General features: G+C 38.8%; 1 long non-coding RNA gene across 1 annotated transcript in view; it reads left to right on the plus strand.

The window, feature by feature from the left end:
* LOC106783307 (uncharacterized) overlaps positions 1-20096 on the plus strand; it is a 208376-nt gene that overhangs the window by 141533 nt on the left and 46747 nt on the right. The window contains exon 4 of the long non-coding RNA XR_011440057.1: positions 14981-15120. This is a non-coding gene — a long non-coding RNA (uncharacterized lncRNA). The remainder of the gene's footprint in view (positions 1-14980; positions 15121-20096) is intronic.

Here is a 20096-nt window from a genome sequence, read left to right on the forward strand (position 1 = left end):
CGCTGAGATTGCAGGTACCCTAACCCTCATTCTAAAGAAGAGGAAACATGCAGTGTGTTCATTTATCTGAGGTTCTTTGGTGGGTGCCGTAGACAATGGGTGCTAAGCTCCAGCTCTCAGAGAAGACTGGGAGCTCACACCACATCGAATGTCTTTCTCATTCCACTGTCTTTTGGTGGTCTCGCTGCCCTGGTCTCTTTCCTCTCAACCATCCTCCACACAGCGGTTAGAATAAAGTTCCTCATATCCTTCCATCATGTTACTTATTTTCTAGCTTACAAAATTCCGACATCTCAACTTACTTTTCCTGACAACTGTCCCTGTATCACAGCAGGCCTGTTCTCCCTCTGGTCCATCCCTTTGAATTTGCTGAATGAAGAGTTTTGTCACTGCTCTGGCAACTTCCTTCTCCTCTTGGCCAATATGAGCCTCTCTTGTCTCCTGAAATAGTAATAAAAACTCCCCTTCTCCAGGCAGTCTCTTCTCGTGATTGATTTCACCTGGTTCTAAACACCTTTCCCCGCGCACAATTATTTAAACGTTTGAGAAGGATTTATCTAATTTTGCAACTATATAATGAGAAAAATTTAAAGACTTCTCCATAATCCTACCACTCTAACACAGCTTTTCAAACTTCTTCATGTTTCCTTCCAATTGTTTCTTACCTGCACTAAACTTTTATGTGATTGTAATATATACAACTTGTGTTTTTTTTAATTCAACATTATTTCATAACTATGTTCCATCCTCATTCTTAATGACGGGAGGTGAGTGATGGTAGAGAGAGAGTAGGATTTTTAGCCAATTTATGTGTAACCTTGGGCGAGACACATAAACCCGAGTCCCTGTGAAATGAGGATAAAATGTATGTAAAGCACATTGTACACAGCCTGACATTTGACAAACACCAGCTGTGATTTATTACCCAGTTTGAGCCAGATGAGCTTGCTTTCATGGTTTGTTGTTTTTAAAATTTTTTGGCCATTTCATGGGCAATTCCCAGACAATTGTTAAGTTCCTCTAGAGCAAAGATGGAACTTTTATTTACTTTCTATCTCTTCCTAGGTCTTCTGTGGAAAGAGAGAGGTCTGCCTGAACGGACTCTCAGTCATAGGGCACAGTGGCTGGACTGCATTTCACTCTAAATAATCTTGCTCTTCAAGTTGAAACCTGGTCACTAGGTTCCCATGCTCCAAGAACCCTAAGCTTAGTTATAAGTCGCCAAAACAGAAAAAGAAGCTTTGGCGAGATCCCTTTACTTCCTACATCATTCCTATCCCCTTCCAGGTGAGAAAGCGGAGTTCATCCAGGCCTTCGTGTTCTTCCCACCTCCATAACTTGACTTTAAAATCTAGGCCATCTTGGGCAAGCACCTTAGGCTTTGTCAGGAAGGGGTATGCCCACTGCTGGGTGCATCTTGCTCAGAATATTCTAATTTATTTATGGGACGAAAGACAGGTGAAGGGAGTGGAAGGTGGTCTGTGACTCGGCCCTGTGTGAAGGCACTTATTGCTAACGTGGTAATGAGGTGGAGAAGTACAGAGCTGGTCCCCAACTTTTATCCTCATTTACATATGGCTTTCTGACAGCCAATCACCAAGCATTTAGCTTGACCCCTCCCCTTCCTGAGAAAAGCGCAGCTGCTTACGGCTAGCATTTTCACGGCAAGTTTAGGAGATACAAGTTGGAGTTTTACATTGCAAAAAACTGCGTACACACGTCTTCTGGCATATTCTTTTTTCTGAAGACTTAACTTGTCATTTTTAGAGCTAAGCTCTTTCCCCCCATTTACAAAATGGGGGATAGTCACTGCGCACCATGTATTTCATGAACCCAGCAGATAATATGTGCTGAGAAGAAAAGAGCTTTGAAAAATTCTAGTGTTACTTTTGTTTCAGCTGTTTAAGCGTCTTAACAACTGTATGCAATTCTCCATGCTCTCAGTTTTCTGTCTGGTAGTAAAACTCTTGTTCTTCAACACGGCTTGATGGCAGTTGTTCAAAAGATTCTTGTTTCATCTTGCCAGCAGTAGCAAGCTTAGCAATGGTTTGCCGTGTTTTTAGTAATTCTTTATTTCGGTAGGGCTTCTGATATTTTGAGTTCAAAAAATAGTCTCCGTGCTAATTCTCCAGTCAAATGAGGAGGCTCATTTCTGATGATTGCTTAATCTTTGTCTCCCAAAGAATCTTCCCACCATAAAAAAAGTCAAAAGGCGTTCTTCACACTAACTTGCCTGAACACATCTCCTTGGCTTTGTTCTTTTTTCCTTCTCCTCTTGAAATCTTCTGGCATGGCTGAAGCCTGGGAAGCAGCATGACTTGAGATGAAAAGGTAGTAGTCATCAACACACCTTCTGTGGATGCTTTTCTGGCCTCAAATTTATGTGGCGATAGAACAGGGTCAGTGCAGGGCTGGCTTTTTCCACCTTACTTTAGAGTCCAAAGTTTAGACTAATGGCCCCATTTCGCATTGTACTCTGTTGAATTTTAGGAGCAACATTTCCTTCAGGGTAGAGCTTCTACCAAACCTTTGTACAGCTGACTCTGCAATAATGATAACGAGAGAAGACATTTTGCTAAAGCATGAGCAACTGAGCCGCTTGTGTTTGAAAAGTACTTAGGAAATCCTCTCTTTTTTTATCCCAATAGATCACATTTCTGATTGAAAGGAATTGAAAGCTTTGTTTTGCTTTGTTTTGAATGTGACTCGCTCCAGGAGTTACCGAGGGGAGTTTGTTCTTTGGAGAAGGATAAGGGCAAGAGAAGAACACGTGAGGGGGCAGAGGGAGTTTTTGAACATGCCGTCTAAATTTTTGAACCAAAAGCCCCCTAGGTTTTGACACAGTTCAGCAGACCAACTGTATGAACAAGAGGCCGATAAGAGCACAGACTAGGTTTGAATCCTGGCTCTACTTACTGGCTGTGTGACAGTAGGTGAGTTATTGAATCCCTCTGTGCCTCAGTTTCCCCTTTGGTAGAATGAAGGTAAAACTGCTGCCGCTGCTAACACCTACCTCAGAGGGTGATTGCATGACTAAATGAGTTAATATTTATAAAGTGCTTGGGACAGAGCCTTAGCACACGGTAAACGTGATGTGTCAGCTAATACTATCACCACGGATGGAGGATTTTTATATTACAAACACCAAAAGATGGCTTTTCTGTAAACATGCCCCAAGTCCTTCCAGGAAAGGTCCTTGAGGTCTTGACTTCGTATTTTATAGTTTTAAATTTATACCAACATTTCTTCTGTTTCACTAAGTGGAGTCTCAGTTCCACCTGGAAACCTCAGTTCTAATCGTTATCTAAAAGCCTGAACAAATAAAATGTTATGTTGGGAAAGTTTTTTTGAAGAATTGTTTGATGATAAAGTTAACTGATAAATTAGAGAACAAACGGGAACATTCAATAGTTAAAATACAGTATTTTCTGAATCATGGTGTGTGTTGTAATTGCATACATCCCCGTGTGTAATTCTGTGTGTGTGTGGTTATTTGATCAGTCCTTGTCTTCCTAATTAGATGTTACACTCCATGAGGTTGGCAACTGTGTTTTGCTCACCATTCAATTCCAGCACCCAGTGTCTGATACATAGCAGGCCTTCAAAAATAGTTGTCGAATGAATGAATGAATGCATGGCTTGGTAATAAAGAGAGGATACTTTGAAAGTCATCGTGTTTGTAGAATAGGCTTTTAAGAAATTTGTGTGCAGTTAATAGGGTTATTCATACTCTTCATATTTCTATTCAGCAGAAGGCTGACAGAGAAACTGAGGTACAGAGAGATTCATTAACTTATCAAAAAGGCAGGTGTGGGGACGAGACTCCAGTCTCCTGAGTCTCAGTCTGGGTCTGTTTCCAGCAAGATGAGAAAGGATTTGGAGAATCAAGAAATGACACCTTATTTATCTCCTTAATATTTTCCTTTCTTTTCCCCTGCAAGAGTTCCATGACTAAGAGCCCTGTCCCCTAAGGGCCAGGTCCTGGTGACTGTTCCTGACATTCTGATAAAATCAGAGTGTGGGGCTGGCCCCCAGGCAGGTGTCTTGAACGTCAGAGGGTTAGTATCAGCAATGACAATTGAAAGTGAATGTGGCATCTTGCTAAAAAATTGCCACATTGGCAAATGGATGACTTTTTATTTAGCTCCTGAAAGTACCGTACATAGAAAGACATTCTTAACCATCTGGAAACTGTTTTGAGGAAATTAAAGTTTTGGAGCTCAACCCTGCCAGTGGTTCCCTTTTGCCTTTATTCTTATTATTACTTCCCTGTTGTCTCGCCCTCAAATCAGATCCTAAAGCTTGTTTCCTATAAACGGCTCCCAACAAATTTGGAAGTCAGACTCTTTGCCCTCTCTCCTCTGTAACTTTCAGACATTCCTCTGCTTTTGATCCAAGTTACGTGTGGGTATCACAGACATAAATGTCCTTATTCTTTTTGCTACTCTTAGCACACGTGGAGATGATTTAGTTTCTGAAAGAGGGTTCTTTGGGCACCTACTTTATACAGAATCCAAATCCTATGGAATCAGAGAGAGGTTTTTCTGTCTCCTCAAGGTGTAAACCAGAAGCATAATCAAACCAAATTAAAACAAATCAAAGTAGGCCATTAGAATAATGTTCTGTATCGTGGGGATGAGAATTTAATGTTGGACAATTTATAGTCATTACTATTACATGATGCACGACTCTGGTTGTGGCCAGTGGATTTGTAGTTATGTGCTGGGCTTGTTGGCTCTCTGGTTTCATTTCAGCCTCCATGCTGGATTAAGGTTCCATGAAACCACGATTAACTAAAATGCTCGAGGAATGAGCACTTGTGTTTCATTTAATTTTTTGGTTAGCTGAAGTTTAACCAGAAAACTCTTGGCTTTAATCCTTGTTGAAAAACCTTCTAAAATCATTTCATTTTCTTGCATGAAAAGGATAGCACAGTGGAAGAGTCTGTCATTGGTAGTTAAGAACATTACAAGACCCTCAGGATCATTTTCTGGCTATTATAAAATGTTACAGATGGAGGGTCGAGACGTTGAAATGAGTAGGGAAACCAGTTAAAAAACAGACCCCTGGGGTCAAACAGCCAGTTACCTCTATCTTTTAAAAGTAGATGATAAACTGGGGCTGGCCCCGTGGCCGAGTGGTTAAGTTCGCGCACTCCGCAGCAGGCGGCCCAGTGTTTCGTTAGTTCGAATCCTGGGCGCGGACATGGCACTGCTCATCAGACCATGCTGAGGCAGCGTCCCACATGCCACAACTAGAAGGACCCACAACGAAGAATATACAACTATATACCAGGGGGCTTTGGGGAGAAAAAGGAAAAAATAAAATATTAAAAAAAAAAAAAGTAGATGATAAACTATTATTTATTGAGTACCTGCTACTTGCCTGGCCTTAGACTCTCCCTTTCAGGAGCTCAATTCTGATGGAGGAGAGAGTGATGTCTTTAAAGATAATGGCTGTATAATGTAACAAGTGCTTAAGCAGGTGGGCAGCAAGTGCTATTGGAGCTTAGAGCAGAGATCTACCAATGGCCTGAGGAAGTCGAAGACTTCACCTGGGGTGATGATGGGCTGGGTCTTGACACATGCGCAGGAGGTGAGTGGAGAAGAGGAGGCAAGACATCCTTGGCCAAGAGAGCAGACTTTGAAATACACAGAGATGTAAATGAGGGCAATCTGTCCAAGGACCTGGTGTGTCTGTCTGTGTGTCAGGGCAGGGAGAGACTGTTGCCAGATGAGTCTGGACGGCAGGCACGGGGCAGGTTGTAAAGGGTCATTTATACAGAGTTCAAGTGCTATTTTGTAAGTAATGTTTAACAGTGGAGTTAAACGATCTGATTTGTGTTCCAGAAAGATTACTCTGGCAATGGTGGGAAGGAAACATGGGAAGGAGGAACAGACCATTTTGATTAACTAGTTGATATTTCAAAAAATCTTTTACCGTTTTACTGTTTTATTGACCTGAATTGTAGTTTGTAATATTATTTTACCTTTAAGTAGAAAACATTTCCATTTTCTTCTTTCATTTAGGGGCCATATTATTATCGTCATTTTGAATATTGGGAAACTGAGTCTCAGTGGGCATGTGACTTCCCCAAGTTTCTGAATGGAATCCACTGAGAAACTGACTCAAAGCCAGGTCTCAAAGATTCTTCCAGCAATTGCTAGACCACACTCCCCACTATTACAGCATATTTATGATATAATTAACTTTCAGAAAGCCATATGGCTTTTGTTACAAAGACTAAAGGAATGTGCTTTTCATAACGAATGGCATATGGCCTCTAATAGCTCTTTGCTTGCATGTTTTAACAAAGTGAACATGTCCATAAATTAGATGCCTCGGGTCAGTTAGCAAACTGAAGCTGATCTTCCTCTGCTCTCCCTAATTACAACTGCCTTTCTGACAAGTATCAAGGAGGTTTTTGGCAGCCCGTGGGTGTAAACATACATAGTGTGGCTCAGATGATCCTTTGCTCCCATGGCATTGCCTCTTTAAAGAGTTGGCGTTTGTCTCTTATTCACAGTGGAGTGTGTGGCTGGAAAACAGGGACAGTTCTGATGAAACTGCATACTCTGGGAAGAGTGGGGAAGTTAAATGACTTAAATGATGCACTAGGCAAAAGGAACGACTGAATGAGAACCGCTGAGCTGAAAGTTGACGTTTATCTTTGGTTACTTAAACAATGCAGGGCTGATGGATACATGATAGATGCTCTCATGCTGGACTAATTTAATAGCAGTTAAGCGTGAGGGCTCGCACTTAATCTCTCAGAGTTATTTAGAAACCTTTCTATTTTAGGTAACGTGCTTTAAAGTTCTGCTCTCTCAGTTTACGCTGTGTCTCATCCTACTGTTGATTTAGCAGGTTTGCTGATAGAGTCTGAGAATGAGCTCCTTGTAACTTTCACATCATCATTTTACATTATTCACCACTGATTATTTGTACTCAAGGTCAATGACGTTATCTCATTGGAATTCCCTGGACTCTGAATTCATAAGATAGTCCAAAATGCTCTTGTCTGTGATGGAAAAATACAGCACAATTACTGTAAGTCAGTTGGTTCATAAAGGATTTGAGTTTCAAATTTAGCTACTCATTGTATTGGCAAATCACTTGCTACTTTTTAATGCTTGTGTTTATATGATAATAGTAACATTTTTTGTTAATTAAATAGAAGTATATCAACCATAAAAGGAAACTTAAAATGTCTTAAGTAACTAAATAAGTAAAAATACATTTTAATTAATATTAAAATACTTACGTCCTATTCAAAAGCTTAATTTCCTAAGAACAAAAAACATGTAATTTAGGACAATTTATTCCTGAAGAATAAAGCAAATGTTTTAAAGAATAAATTAAACTTCTTGTCTGTCTTTTTTCCATCTAAAATGACTCATTCAAATCCTGTTCACACAAAAGGAAAGTGTTTGTTAACTTGTATTCCAATTCATCTTATATTTACTATACTCTATATTCCTTTTTCGGACAAGTCATAGCTCCTCTTTTCATAAAATAATATCTTCCATTATGTTATAATTACAAACCGTGGACTCACAGGATCAATGAATCATGGGGCTGGATGGAATAAGCCTTCAGCAATCATCGTGGCCTCCAGGGCATCTCTGAATGATGAATTGAAAAACAAGGTGAGTAAGAGACACCTTTAGCCAGAAATATGTTTTGGCTGGATAAAGAAAAAGGTAAACCTGGGAACTAATTTTCTTTTTCCCAAAAATACTTCTGCTTTTTTTTTTTTCAAAGTGAAACTCACTCCAAACTGATATTATTAGAATAATAACCCCACCAGAAAACCTGTTGTGTGTGCAAGTGTGAGACCATTTAGACTCACTTCATATTTGAGAATTGGATACTAGGATTTGTAAGACTCCAGATAAGAATGTTTGAGAATGGAAAGATTCAGCCCTCATCTCTCAAGCATTGTTTATTACATGACTGCAAAATATGAAACAGTATGTAAGTACAAGATTTGTAAACAAATTAATGCTACATAATCTCAGACCAGCCCCAGTGGCCTAGTGGTTAAGTTCTGCATGCTCCACTTCAGTGGCCTCGATTTGGTTCCTGGACGTGGACCTACACCACTCGCCTATCAGTGGCTGTGCTGTGGTGGTGGCTCACATACAAAAAGAAGAAGATTGACAATAGATGTTAGCTCAGGAAAGAAAAAAAGTCATTTTCTTAACTGTCTCAATTTACTCATGTTAAGACCACTTCCATCTGGCTTATAGACTCTCTGGCACTTGGAGACAGTTGTATTAGAGGATATGCTTCAAGACACTGAGCCAGTATGGCGAACTGCGTGGAGAAGGAAGGTCAAAATTTCAAGTATGCTTAACCCCTTGGCTGTTTGTAAGATGGTTCTTTCAGGACTGAACAAACATGAACTCAAAAAGAGAGACATGGCTCACTAAAATGACTTTGGGTATTTGGGTTAACTTGAATTTTATATTCTAAAAAAGTTATGATATGTAAAAACATAAACAACTTGTTTCTCCAGACTTCCAAATCCTGCACAGAATTATTTTAACAAACAAATCTGGTTATAGTGTAAATTAGGGAAGTGGCCAAGACCAAACACAACTGGCTTCAAAGGAAGGTAGATCATGTTACTTGAAGATATGCTTTGTTCTGCTGAGCACCAATTGAGCCTGAAGATTCTAAGGTGATCTTAGTACTAGTTTTAGAGATTGGCCATGTAGAGAGCTGAACTGGAGCTGGGGAGATATAGAAAAGGAAGGGGAGAGGTGGAGAAATGGGAGGGGAGAGCGGGAGAGGAGCCAGGGAGATGGCGTGATGCTGGGAAACCACAGAGGGTAAATGCGGCGACTGACGGATTCTTAAGGACAAGAATGTTTAATATTTAATGAAATTGTTTCTGTTTCTGTAAACTATTCCAAGTCTTCAACTTTTCATAAAGTCTGTCATAATCATTCATGCTTTGAGGGCTTCCTTTTGTTTTGGATTGAAAATTATGAGAAAGGCCTCATTCCACGTAGGGTGGGATAGGGTCAACATGGACAGAAAGAGCCTGAAGCAGGCATTCTGCGCCAAGGAAGCCCTGCACACATACCAGCTCCCCCCCCCCCCCAAAACATCTGGAATGTTTGGAATGGACTTTGTTCTTCTAGAACCCAGGGGATGGATGTTTGAATCAAGGACAGAGTAGATTCCAGCTGATATTTGAATTATATTGATATAGTCTGAAAATCTAATAATTTATTAAGGGTACAAGTAGGGATGGAAAATTTTGATCTCTAGGGCTCCACTTTCTTTCACACTGTTAATTATCTGCAGCACATGATACTGTTGGCATTTTCTTCTACAAACATACCAGGCATTTAGCATTTATTTTGATTTTTTAAGTCAAGTCCAAGCTAGTCAATTATGTGTCTGGTAAACCAAAAGATATTGCAAAAATCCGTGGCAATGGTTTTGAAACTATTTTGTGCATTTGCGTTTATTGGAAGTGTAATTATAGGCTGCCTCTCTCCATAGCATTCCCCACGGCATGCAGGGGAATTTGTTTGTATGTGGAAATCTTTACAGGAAGTAGCATTGTTGTCTGAGGCTTGCAGACTGGTACCTACATGTTTAAAGATGCCCACCTCTTTTTGGCTTAACGTCACTTATGAATAATGGCCATGGGCTATAGTGAAAAAAGTATCAATGATCCATTGCTTGAACTTCTCTTTTAAAAGGGCAAATTTCACATGTGTCTAAAATGAAGACGAATCTGAGGTTTAATTTGTCTACATTGCTAGAGTTTTTCTCTATATACCTACGTTGTATTCTGCTGCATTATTAGTGGCAAAATATGCACATTTATAAATGGATGAGAGAGAGAGAAAGAGAGAAGAAAAGACAAAGAAAAGCAGAGATGCAGGGCAAATCTTTCCCAGAAAAAGTAAGTCATTAAAGTTTTTTTTTTTAAAAAAAGGAAAGCAGATATGTTTTAAGATATAGTATAGGAAGCATGCCTAATTCCTTTATTTGCGAAGTTTCTCATACTCTGTTTTTTAACAGATATGCCACATCTTCATGTTATGATAGGGTCTTCAGGGAAAATTCATTTGATGGAGCAACTCCTATATGTATATCTTGACATTTGAGAACCTTCTAGAAAGCACTGAAGTGTAAAAGAGAACAAGTACCTTGACTACTTATCTATGTTTAGCCATAACTACATTATTCTCATAGTTATGGGAAAGGCTGAGGGCCAAGTTCTTGTCTGGCTTCGAATCTAGTCGAGTCCTTACAAGCTATGAGGCTTCAGGGCAATTTTTAATTTTCCCAAGACTCAATAGAGCCTCCTGTTTAGTGATACAAAATTATATTTCTACTTAAAAAAAGATGACACAGTCTAACTGATTTTATGGAAATCTAAAACGGAATCCAAACATTAGGTAATTTTAATCCAAACAAAATATAACCCATAAAAACAAAGATTATTAAATTTGGAAACACTATATCTTCCGTTGCTTTTCAAAGTGAGTCGAGGACCATTTAGACCACATAAAGCCACCTTGTTTTAGAGTTTGGAGACCACTCCACTGTGTGGCTTTCAAAATCCCAAGTATGTTCTCAAAAATCTGTTCCTGTCTCATGTTCCCCAACTTTTATCCATAGAGGGCTGTGTGTGTGTACTCTTTTACAGTTGCCTGTACTGAACTTCATCTTCCTAAATTGGGCCCATTTTTCCAGCCTATCAGGCTTTGGGAGCATTCTCATTTCTGCCAGCTTATTATTTATTTCTCCCAGACACTTGCCCTTCACAAACCAGCAAGTGTACCATGTACGAATTCATTTAATCATTGACAAGTATGGTGATGACGGCAGGGCAAAGAAAATCCTATAGCGTGGCACGGGGGCCCGCCCTGCAGGGTAACACATGTCTGTTAATCATCGCTCTGTGGGTGCGGTTGTTTAACCAGTTGAAAAATTATTTATTCAACAAATATTTATGGAGTGCTCCCTCTGAGCCAGGCTTCGCACTGGGTGGTGGAAATGAGAAATAATACTGTCTCTGACGTCAAACACTTTATCAAGAGAAAGACCTGGAAATGAAGAGCTGTTATGAAGTGTGATAATGCCAAAAGGATGCAATAGGCAAAGGACTTAAAATCCTGCCTGGGGTTTTCTGAAAGAATAAACTGAGCAGAGTAAGATTTTTTTTTAATTTGTTCAAAATATGTTCAATTTATTCTATACATTTTAGAAATACTTTATCAAATCACCAAGAAAATCCTATCAGAATTTTGATTATAATTGCATTAAATGTTTAACTTTATAAATTCAATATCCTTATCTAGAACCAAGATATATCTCTCATTTAATTTCCGCACATTTTAAAAAGATGATTTTCAGATATTTTTTTTGTTGGTCTTAAGAATAGGGCTCTTTTCATATCTTACATATGGTGTTTGTGGGTTTCCAAGAAAGCTGTGGGTCTTGACTCATTATTTCTCGTAGTTTTTCAGTTGAATCAATTGAGTTGTCTAAATCGTAAGTCATTATGTGTGGATAATGATAATTTAAACCCTTCTTTTTAAACATCCTATTTGGTTGTGTATCTTGTCACACTCGATCTTTCCAAATACTGTAAAATAAAACACTTGATTTCAGGCACATCCACCACATCCACTTGCATTTCAAACACTTATCGTCCAGCTTCCCAGGACACCAGTAGACTTCAATTTCAGTAGGAAGTAGATACAGGAAGTATTGCAACTACTCATATCCCATGGAAATGCAGGATTCTCTTTTTCCAACTTGGGTTCACTGCTTTGTGATATCATGGATGCTGTTGCCGTCCTACTTTTTTTGGTTAGTATGTAAGAAACATAATTGGAAAACTGAAAAACTGTTGAAATTAAGAATGGAAATAAGAGTGAGAAAGTGCAAAAATATGGAGGGACTCTTCCGTGAGACCAGTTTATGACCGACGTGATTCAATTTATAAATGCGTCATCAGGGATACACATGGATGTTAGCGGAGTTGTGTAATCTTGATCAACAGGTATTGCATGTGGTTCACTTCCCGTTGTACCTTCTTTCCATCTATGCCCCTATGTCCTGAAATATGAATTGCTGTGATGGCAGCATCAGGCATCCTTAGTTGAGTTTTTCGAACATAGAAGGTGGAAAGCATATGTACATATTTGCATTTTAGAAAGGTCACTCTGATGACATGGTGAAGGATGGATAGAGGAAGACAAAACTGACAATGGTGACTAGTTAGGAACTGAAGTAGAATTAGAAAATATAAAGAAGTGGGGCTGATGTGTGAGGTGGGAGGAGGTAGAATCAATTCTTTATGATGAATTAGATGCAGGGCCGAGTAGAGGAGAAATTGACAGCTCCCAGGTTTTTGGGTTGGGTGAGTGAGAGGACTGCAGTGCTGATATTGGCAATAGAAGAGGAAAAGCGGGTGTGGAGAGAAGACGGTGAGTTCAGTTGTGCATGCTTTGGGTTTGAGATGCCTGTGTGACCTCAAATAGAGATGATAGGTGACACATGGATTTGGCACACAGGAAAGAAGGTAAATCCACCAGGCTTTCTATCCAGTCTCTGTTTCTTTCTCTGGGGCACAAGGAAATGATAAAACACATTGGGTCAGGATTACAGCAAAAGCATAAACAGAATACAATAGATGACTTGCATGTGAGCTCATGTGAAATTCTTCTAAAGAAGTTTTTTCTTTTTTTTACCACGGTAAAATATATATAACATAAACTATACCATTTTAATTTTTTTCATTGAAGTATCATTGATGTACAACATTATATTAGTTTCAGGTGTGCAGCATATTGATTTTACATTTATATACATTATAAAATGATCACCACGTTAGGATGAGTAACCATCTGTCACCATGCTAAGTTGTTACATTACTGACTGTGTTCTCTATGCTGTACATTACATCCCCATGACCCATTTATTTTATAATTGGAAGCTTGTATCTCTTAATCTCCTTCAGCCATTTCACCAGTCCCCCTACCTTCCTCCCCTCTGGCGACCACTGGTTTGTTCTTTGTATCTATGAATCTGGTTCTGTTTTGTTTTGTTTGTTTGTTTTGTCTTTTAGACTCCATATAAAAGTGAAATCATGTGCTATTTGTCTTTATCTGTCTGACTTATTTCACTTGGCATAATACCCTCTAGGTCCATTCATGTTGTTGGAAATGGCAAGATTTCATTCTTTTTTATGGCTGAATAATATTCCATTATATATATATATACCACATCTTCTTTATCTGGTTATCTACCGATGGACACGTAGGTTGCTTCTATATCTTGGCTATTGTAAATAATGCTCCAATGAACATAGGGATGCAGGTATCTTTTCAAATTAATGTTTTTGTTTTCTTCAAGTAAATACCCAGAAGTAGAATTGCTGGATCATATGGTAGTTCTATTTTTAATTTTTTGAGGAACTTCCATACTGTTTTCCATAGTGGCTGCACAAATTTACATTCCCACCAGCAGTGAACTAGGGGCCATTTTTTTTTTTTTTAAGATTTTATTTTTCCTTTTTCTCCCAAAGCCCCCTGGTACATAGTTGTGCATTTTTAGTTGTGGGTCCTTCCAGTTGTGGCATGTGGGACACTACCTCAGTGTGGCCCGATGAGCAGTGCCATGTCCGCACCCAGGATTCGACCCAGTGAAACCCTGGGCCATTGCAGCAGAGTGCGTGAACTTAACCACTTGGCCACCAGGCCAGCCCCTTGACTAGGGGCCATTTTAATCATTTTTAAGTGTACAGTTCAGTGGCATTAAGCACATTCGTGTTGTTGCACAGCCATCTCCAGAACTTTTTTAATCTTTCCAAGCTGAAACTCTGTACCCATTAAACAATCATTCTCCATTTCTCCCTCCCCCAACCCCTGGATATCGCCATTTTACTTTCTGTCTCTATGAATTTGACTACTCTAGGTACCCCATATAACTGGAATTGTGTACTATTTGGCTTTTTGTGCCTGGGTTATTTCACTAAGCATAATGTATTCAAATTTCATCCATGTTGTAGCCTGTGTCAGGATTTCCTTCCTTTTTAAGGCTGAATAATATTCCATTATATGCATTTACTACATTTTGTTTATCCATTCATCTGTTGATGGACACTTGGATTGCTTCCATCTTTTGGCTGTTGTGAATAATGCTGCTGTAAACATGGGTGTACAAATGTCTGTTTGAGTCTTTGCTTTCAACTCTTTTGGGTATGTTCCCAGAGGTTGAACTGCTGGATTATATGGCAATTCTTTGTTTAATTTCTTGAGGAACCACCATATTGTTTTCCACAGCAATGATACCATTTTACATTCTCACCAGCAATGCCCAAGGGTTCCAATTTTTCTATGTTCTCACCAACATTCGTTATTTTCTGTTTAAAAATTTTTTTTATACTAGCCATCCTAAGGCATGTGAAGTATTATCTCATTGTGATTTTGATTTGCATTTCCTTAATGATTAGTGAGGTTGAGCATCTTTTCATGTACGTATTGGCAATTTATGTATCTTCTTTGGAAAAATATCTATTCAAGTCCTTTGCCCATTTTTTAACTGCATTTTTTGTCTTTTCATTGTTGAGTTGTTAAGAAGATTTTTAAACTCTGAAAAGAAGCGTCAAATTCTGGTCATTTACAGAATTCTAACTTCCATTATTTGCAACTAATAACATTCCTTTAGAAAACAGCATATGAAGCACTGAATTAAAATGCGAGTAAGTAGAACTCATTTCAGGTACATTTGGCACAGATCTAATATTTCTAGCTATCTTTGTCTAGCCAGATGCTTGAGATAATTTTTCCACGTAATGAATCAATGGATTTCTGTTTGTCCACATTCACAACTATTTCTGAACTCAGTCAAAAATTCTAAGAACTTCTCTCAGACTCTTGTCTTGCCTACAAAAATACCAGATAAATATATACAAATGACAGTGTTTTTCCATTTTCAGGATGTATTTGGCATTCAACTCAGGACAAAAGAAGACACAAACTTGAGCCTGTGGTTTGGGTCCCCCAACCCTCATGAAGGTGTTTGCTTCCACCCACTGCTCTGTGCACATCTGAATCCATTTATAATTTGAGAATAGAGGTGAGAAAAAATGTTGATTTTCTATTTTGTAACATTTTTGAGGTGGCACCGATATTTTTATGAAATCCAACCGTGAAATTTCCCTTTTCTGAAAAGATAACACATAAGGAATTATTTTAAAAGAGTAAACTATTTAACTAACTACCCTTATGTGCTCCAAAAAAAGCTGCACTCAATTGTTTGTAATTGGTTTAGCTGGCTGATTTGGGGGCAGTAAAGTTTTATAGATTTCTATGATATTCAGCAAATTCTACATCAACAAAGGGAACTATATTATTTTAAAATGCCCCAGAGTATAAAGTAGTGTTTATAGAGGCACTCATCAAAATGTTGCTTTAAATGTCCTAAAATCGTTTTCATATGTTATCATTTATTTATTCCCAAACAGATTGTAAGTAACGCAGAGGAGCTGTTTTTAATTCTCTTTTATTGCATAATATAATAGTCTTTGTACAGTGCTTGCTAAATAAATGCTGCCGACTGATTGATCTGGCACTTGATGGAAGTTTTTTATGGGCTATTCAAAAGTTGTCTTAAATTTTTGGTAGAAAGAAAAGAAGCTTTAAAATTTATAATATTTCTGTTAGATAGCCAGTTTTAATACATTCTGAGGGTTTCAAATACAATGGGTGAGAAACCCCACGCGTTGTATGTTCTAAACGTTCACATTTGCTCTTCAGCCACGTCCTACTCAGTTTCGTTACCATTCTGTTAACGAAATCAACTTTCATCAGCCCCTGGCAGACGACGCTATTTAAAAAATCCATTTGCTCCTCACATGCTGTACTTCAAGTTTTTCTTAGGAGTGTCCTCAATTTTGTCTCTGCTGTGGCACTTGTTTAGAACTAGGAAAATCTTTAGTATAAGATCACTTGTAAATTGGAGAGAACTAGCTCTTTCCATACCAACAAAGTGTGTATATATTTTTAATCCTCTAGACTTACACTTTCCAATATGGTAGCCACTAGCCACGTGTGCCTGCCTAGTACTTGAAATGTGGCTAATCCAAATTGAGATGTGCTGTAAGTGTAAAACACACAATGGATTTGGAAGACTTAGTACAAAGAAAGGGGATGTATCTCAATTTTTAAAATATTGATTCCATGTTGAAATTACATTATTTTGGTTCTGTTGGGTTAATTAAAATATGTTCTTAAATTGATTTCCCATTTCTTTTCCCTTTGTTTTAATGCGGCCGTTAGAAAGTTTAAAATTACATACGTGGCTCACATCACATTTCTATTGAACAATACTGCTCTAGAGCAGCGTTTGTCAACTCCAGCAGTGGTGACATTTTGGGGCAGATAATTTTTTGTTGTAAGGGGCTGTCCTGTGCATTGTAGGATGTTTAGCAGCATCTCAGGTCTCTACTCACTGGATGCCAGTAAATGCCACTCTCCTTAGCTGTGACAACCAAAAATGTCTCCAGATGTTACCAAACCTCCTCGTGGGGTAAAATCGACCCCAGTTGGGAACCATCCTTGAGAGTATATAATCATGCTTCTAGAGGCATCTGCTAGGAGGTAGCCCTGTACATATTCTAAGGTCTTTTTCATAGGTTTAAAGATTACTTTACACAAACAGATCAACACAATTTATGGGACCTATTTTTAACCTCACTGTGACGCATAATATATAATATTCTGTAGACAGTGGGAAGTAAATAATTGCTTTTCAGTTTTTCAACTTTTTCAGTCCCGATTTTTCACCGCTCCTGACTTTTCCAGGCAGTTAGTTCACAGGTAGATGGGGCTGTTAGTCCCACATTGGTCTTCTCCAATTTTGGCATTTGGTGATCACTGTCCACAGTGGGTTTTTTTTTTTTTTTTGTGAGGAATATCGGCCCTGAGCTAACATCTGTGGCCAATCGTCCTCTTTTTGCTTGAGGAAGATTGTCGCTGAGCTAACATCTGTGCCAATCTTCCTCTATTTTGTATGTGGGCTGCAGCCACAGCGTGGCTTGATGAGTGATGTGTAGGTCCACGCCTGGAATCCGAACCCACAAACCCATGGGCTGCCAAAGTGGAGCACTCGAATTTAACCACGATGTCACCAGGCTGGCCCACAGTGTTGTTTTTATATACACGAGAAGTGCCATGAGTCAATTAATCAGACTTACTTCAGGGACAAAATCTGCTTAAAAGTCAGTATATTAACTGTCTGGGGAAGTGCTGGAAACAGCCGGGACCCCTGGCCTGCAAAAGCCCAAAGACACGATAATAGAAGCTCACTAATTTTAGAAGAAATGATTTCCATTTTGGTCACAGCTGTCAGCATTCCAAGGGTGCTCATTCTGTCTATTGAAAGGAGGAGACTGTGTTAGAGGTTTGGTTCTGCCCGAGGATTTGGTAACTTCATTTAGAGAATTACTAGGCTGTCTGTAAATTTGTTTTATGTATACTGAATAACTATTTAAAACTGCTTTATAACGATAGGGAGGAGATTCTAAAAACTGACCGGAGAGTTGATTCTCGGAGAAAAATGCCCCATTTATGAGAGCATTTTCCTAAATTAAAGTGGGAAGATTGCTTTTCTGGAGAACATCCAAGGTCATCGGCCACTCATATACGTAAAGGAACCTGCCAAGGGCCACAGCAAGATTTACTGACCCCATGGCTGTCTCTCTGGCCCTTTCCTTTCCTCCTCAAATTTCAAGCATTTGAGTAACTTGCTGACACTTTATATCATTAAAGTGGTGGCATTGTCTTTGGAATACTGTGGTTGCGATATAGTTGTAGCTTACAAAACCTCCTCCATCCAGTGCCACAAACTTTGTAGCTCTCAGTGTCTTTTTGCAGGGACTCGGCAGTTCTGTCTCCTACTGGACAGTGGGTCAGTTTCTAGCTCGCACTCCAGCTTACCTCCAGATATGTTCAGAAGCCACTCTGAATACAGACAGTGATCATTGCTTATCTGTTTATCATCATTCAGTCTATGGGTAACTCGTTGAACTCAGTTAAATTTAACCCATGTTTGACAAAAGAGCAATTTTCTACTCGCTGAAAGGCTAGATTCCTTGGCTTACTACACCTTTCTTTTAAAATGTATGCTAGTTTCCTTTTTGTTAATTTGAAACCTGGATTTCTTAGGCCAATATTCATCCCCAGGGCTTTGAGTCTGGCTGTTTCACTATTGACCCCTGACACACACTTCTGTTACCTTGCAGAGAAAAGCGCTTAGGAGAAACTCTACTCAGAAGGCAATCCTTCTGACTTAGAACTCAGAGGTTGGAGAGTTTCAGATCAGGTCACACCTAGAAGTTGTTTTTTTGATTATGATCTTAAATTATTAGTATACCTGTTTCTGCCAATAGACCATGAGTGCGGTAAGTGAAGGAATCCTGGCTTCAAAGAATATCACATGCTCAAATATTTTTAAAATAAACATTTTACTGCATCAGAAGACAATAAGTTTTTCACAGTATGGGAAAAGGAGGGAAACCAGACACATTATGGATTCAAAATCTTCTACCTCCTGTACTTGTTTATAATAAACCATATTGCCATCGCTCAGACCTGGCTTTTAACGAATATAGAAAGTGAAAGAGCAAGCCCTGTCAACTTGCCTCAGTCATTAGAGGTTCTTGAGTTTACCTCCTGCCTTTGTATGTCTTTTTTCTTTTTTAAATAAATCTTGTAAACGATGTTCAACCTTTAGCCAAAGAAACTGCCCCCCCAAAACAACAAGGATCCCCTCATACTCAGTCCTCTCCCCAGAACACACTGTCATCATTGCTTTGTTGAGCTACATGAATAAAGTAGTTTAGAAACCATCATTGGCAAACAGTGAGACCGGGAAATCTCATCAAGTAGGTTTAGTGGCTGGCATTCTACAAATTGGCTATGGTCTAAACTTGGACATCAATCCATCGCATTTGGAAGTCACTTATACTTGGCTACATAAAATACAATTTTGTGTAATTTGAATGCTTTGGCCAATATTAATCTGTAACTGCCAATACGACTTTAAATAATAGGGTTATACCAAAGTTTCAGGGGCCACAAAGTGCTGTTTTGCTCTAAATTTTAGTAAATTATAGAGTATCCTTCCGCAAGCAAGCCAATAAGATAAGCAATGATAGAAACAACCCTCCCTCTTTTGACCACCCTGCTTTGAGTCTACCATTTTTCTCAGTACTTCTCAACTTCCACAGAATTGTTTATTTATCACAACCCTTGCTTGCTCAAAGAAAGATTTGCCGTTAAGTACAAAGCACATTCAGGATTTTTGACCTCTGATTGCCTGAGCCACTTGTTATGCCTGAAACTCTGTTTTGTATTGCTTTGCTCTGTATTGCAATGAGCACTTTGTAGGTGTAAGCTTTATTTTCACTCTGCGTTCATGGCTAACTAAGATTATAAAGCACCAGGAGATCAATACCCAGTAGCTTTTATATAGTTTGTAATCCCAATGGTGCTGAAAAGATCATTCAAGTACATGGCAGACCCAATGGTATTGAATTGCCAATATTAATTCCATAAAGACAGGGATTTTCTCTGGTTTTATTCCTTGGTCTGTCTTTGATGCCTGTAACAGTATCCAGTATATTATAAGTGCTCAGTAGATATTTTTTGAATGAATGAGTGAAGGAACAGTCATAATTAATACTAGTTAGCCCTTTCTTAAAAATGCAGAGAGTAGTTCATTCTGGCATTATTGGAAAGCATTTCTAGACTTTTGAGGATTATTCACTTCTTTTTACCACATTGATTTGGTGAGCTTTTAGATCAATACTACATAAATTACTTGAGAGACTGCCCTCCATGTTTATTTTTGCATTAGTGTGGACCTGACCTTACAATCTTCTCTCCAGAGCACCATTGCAATCAAAGAAAGAACAAGGAAACAGTCATACAGTGAGCATTATCCCAGGCAGGGACTTGGGAAACGGAAGATAGTTACCAGCTCTAAGTAAAAGGAATTCCACTTTTCTTGATGTCAGAATGAGAGAGAATTCCCTCCTTAAGCTCTATTGG

This window comes from Equus caballus, chromosome 6 (genome assembly GCF_041296265.1).
Source record: "Equus caballus isolate H_3958 breed thoroughbred chromosome 6, TB-T2T, whole genome shotgun sequence".
NCBI classification, from domain to species: Eukaryota; Metazoa; Chordata; class Mammalia; order Perissodactyla; family Equidae; genus Equus; species Equus caballus.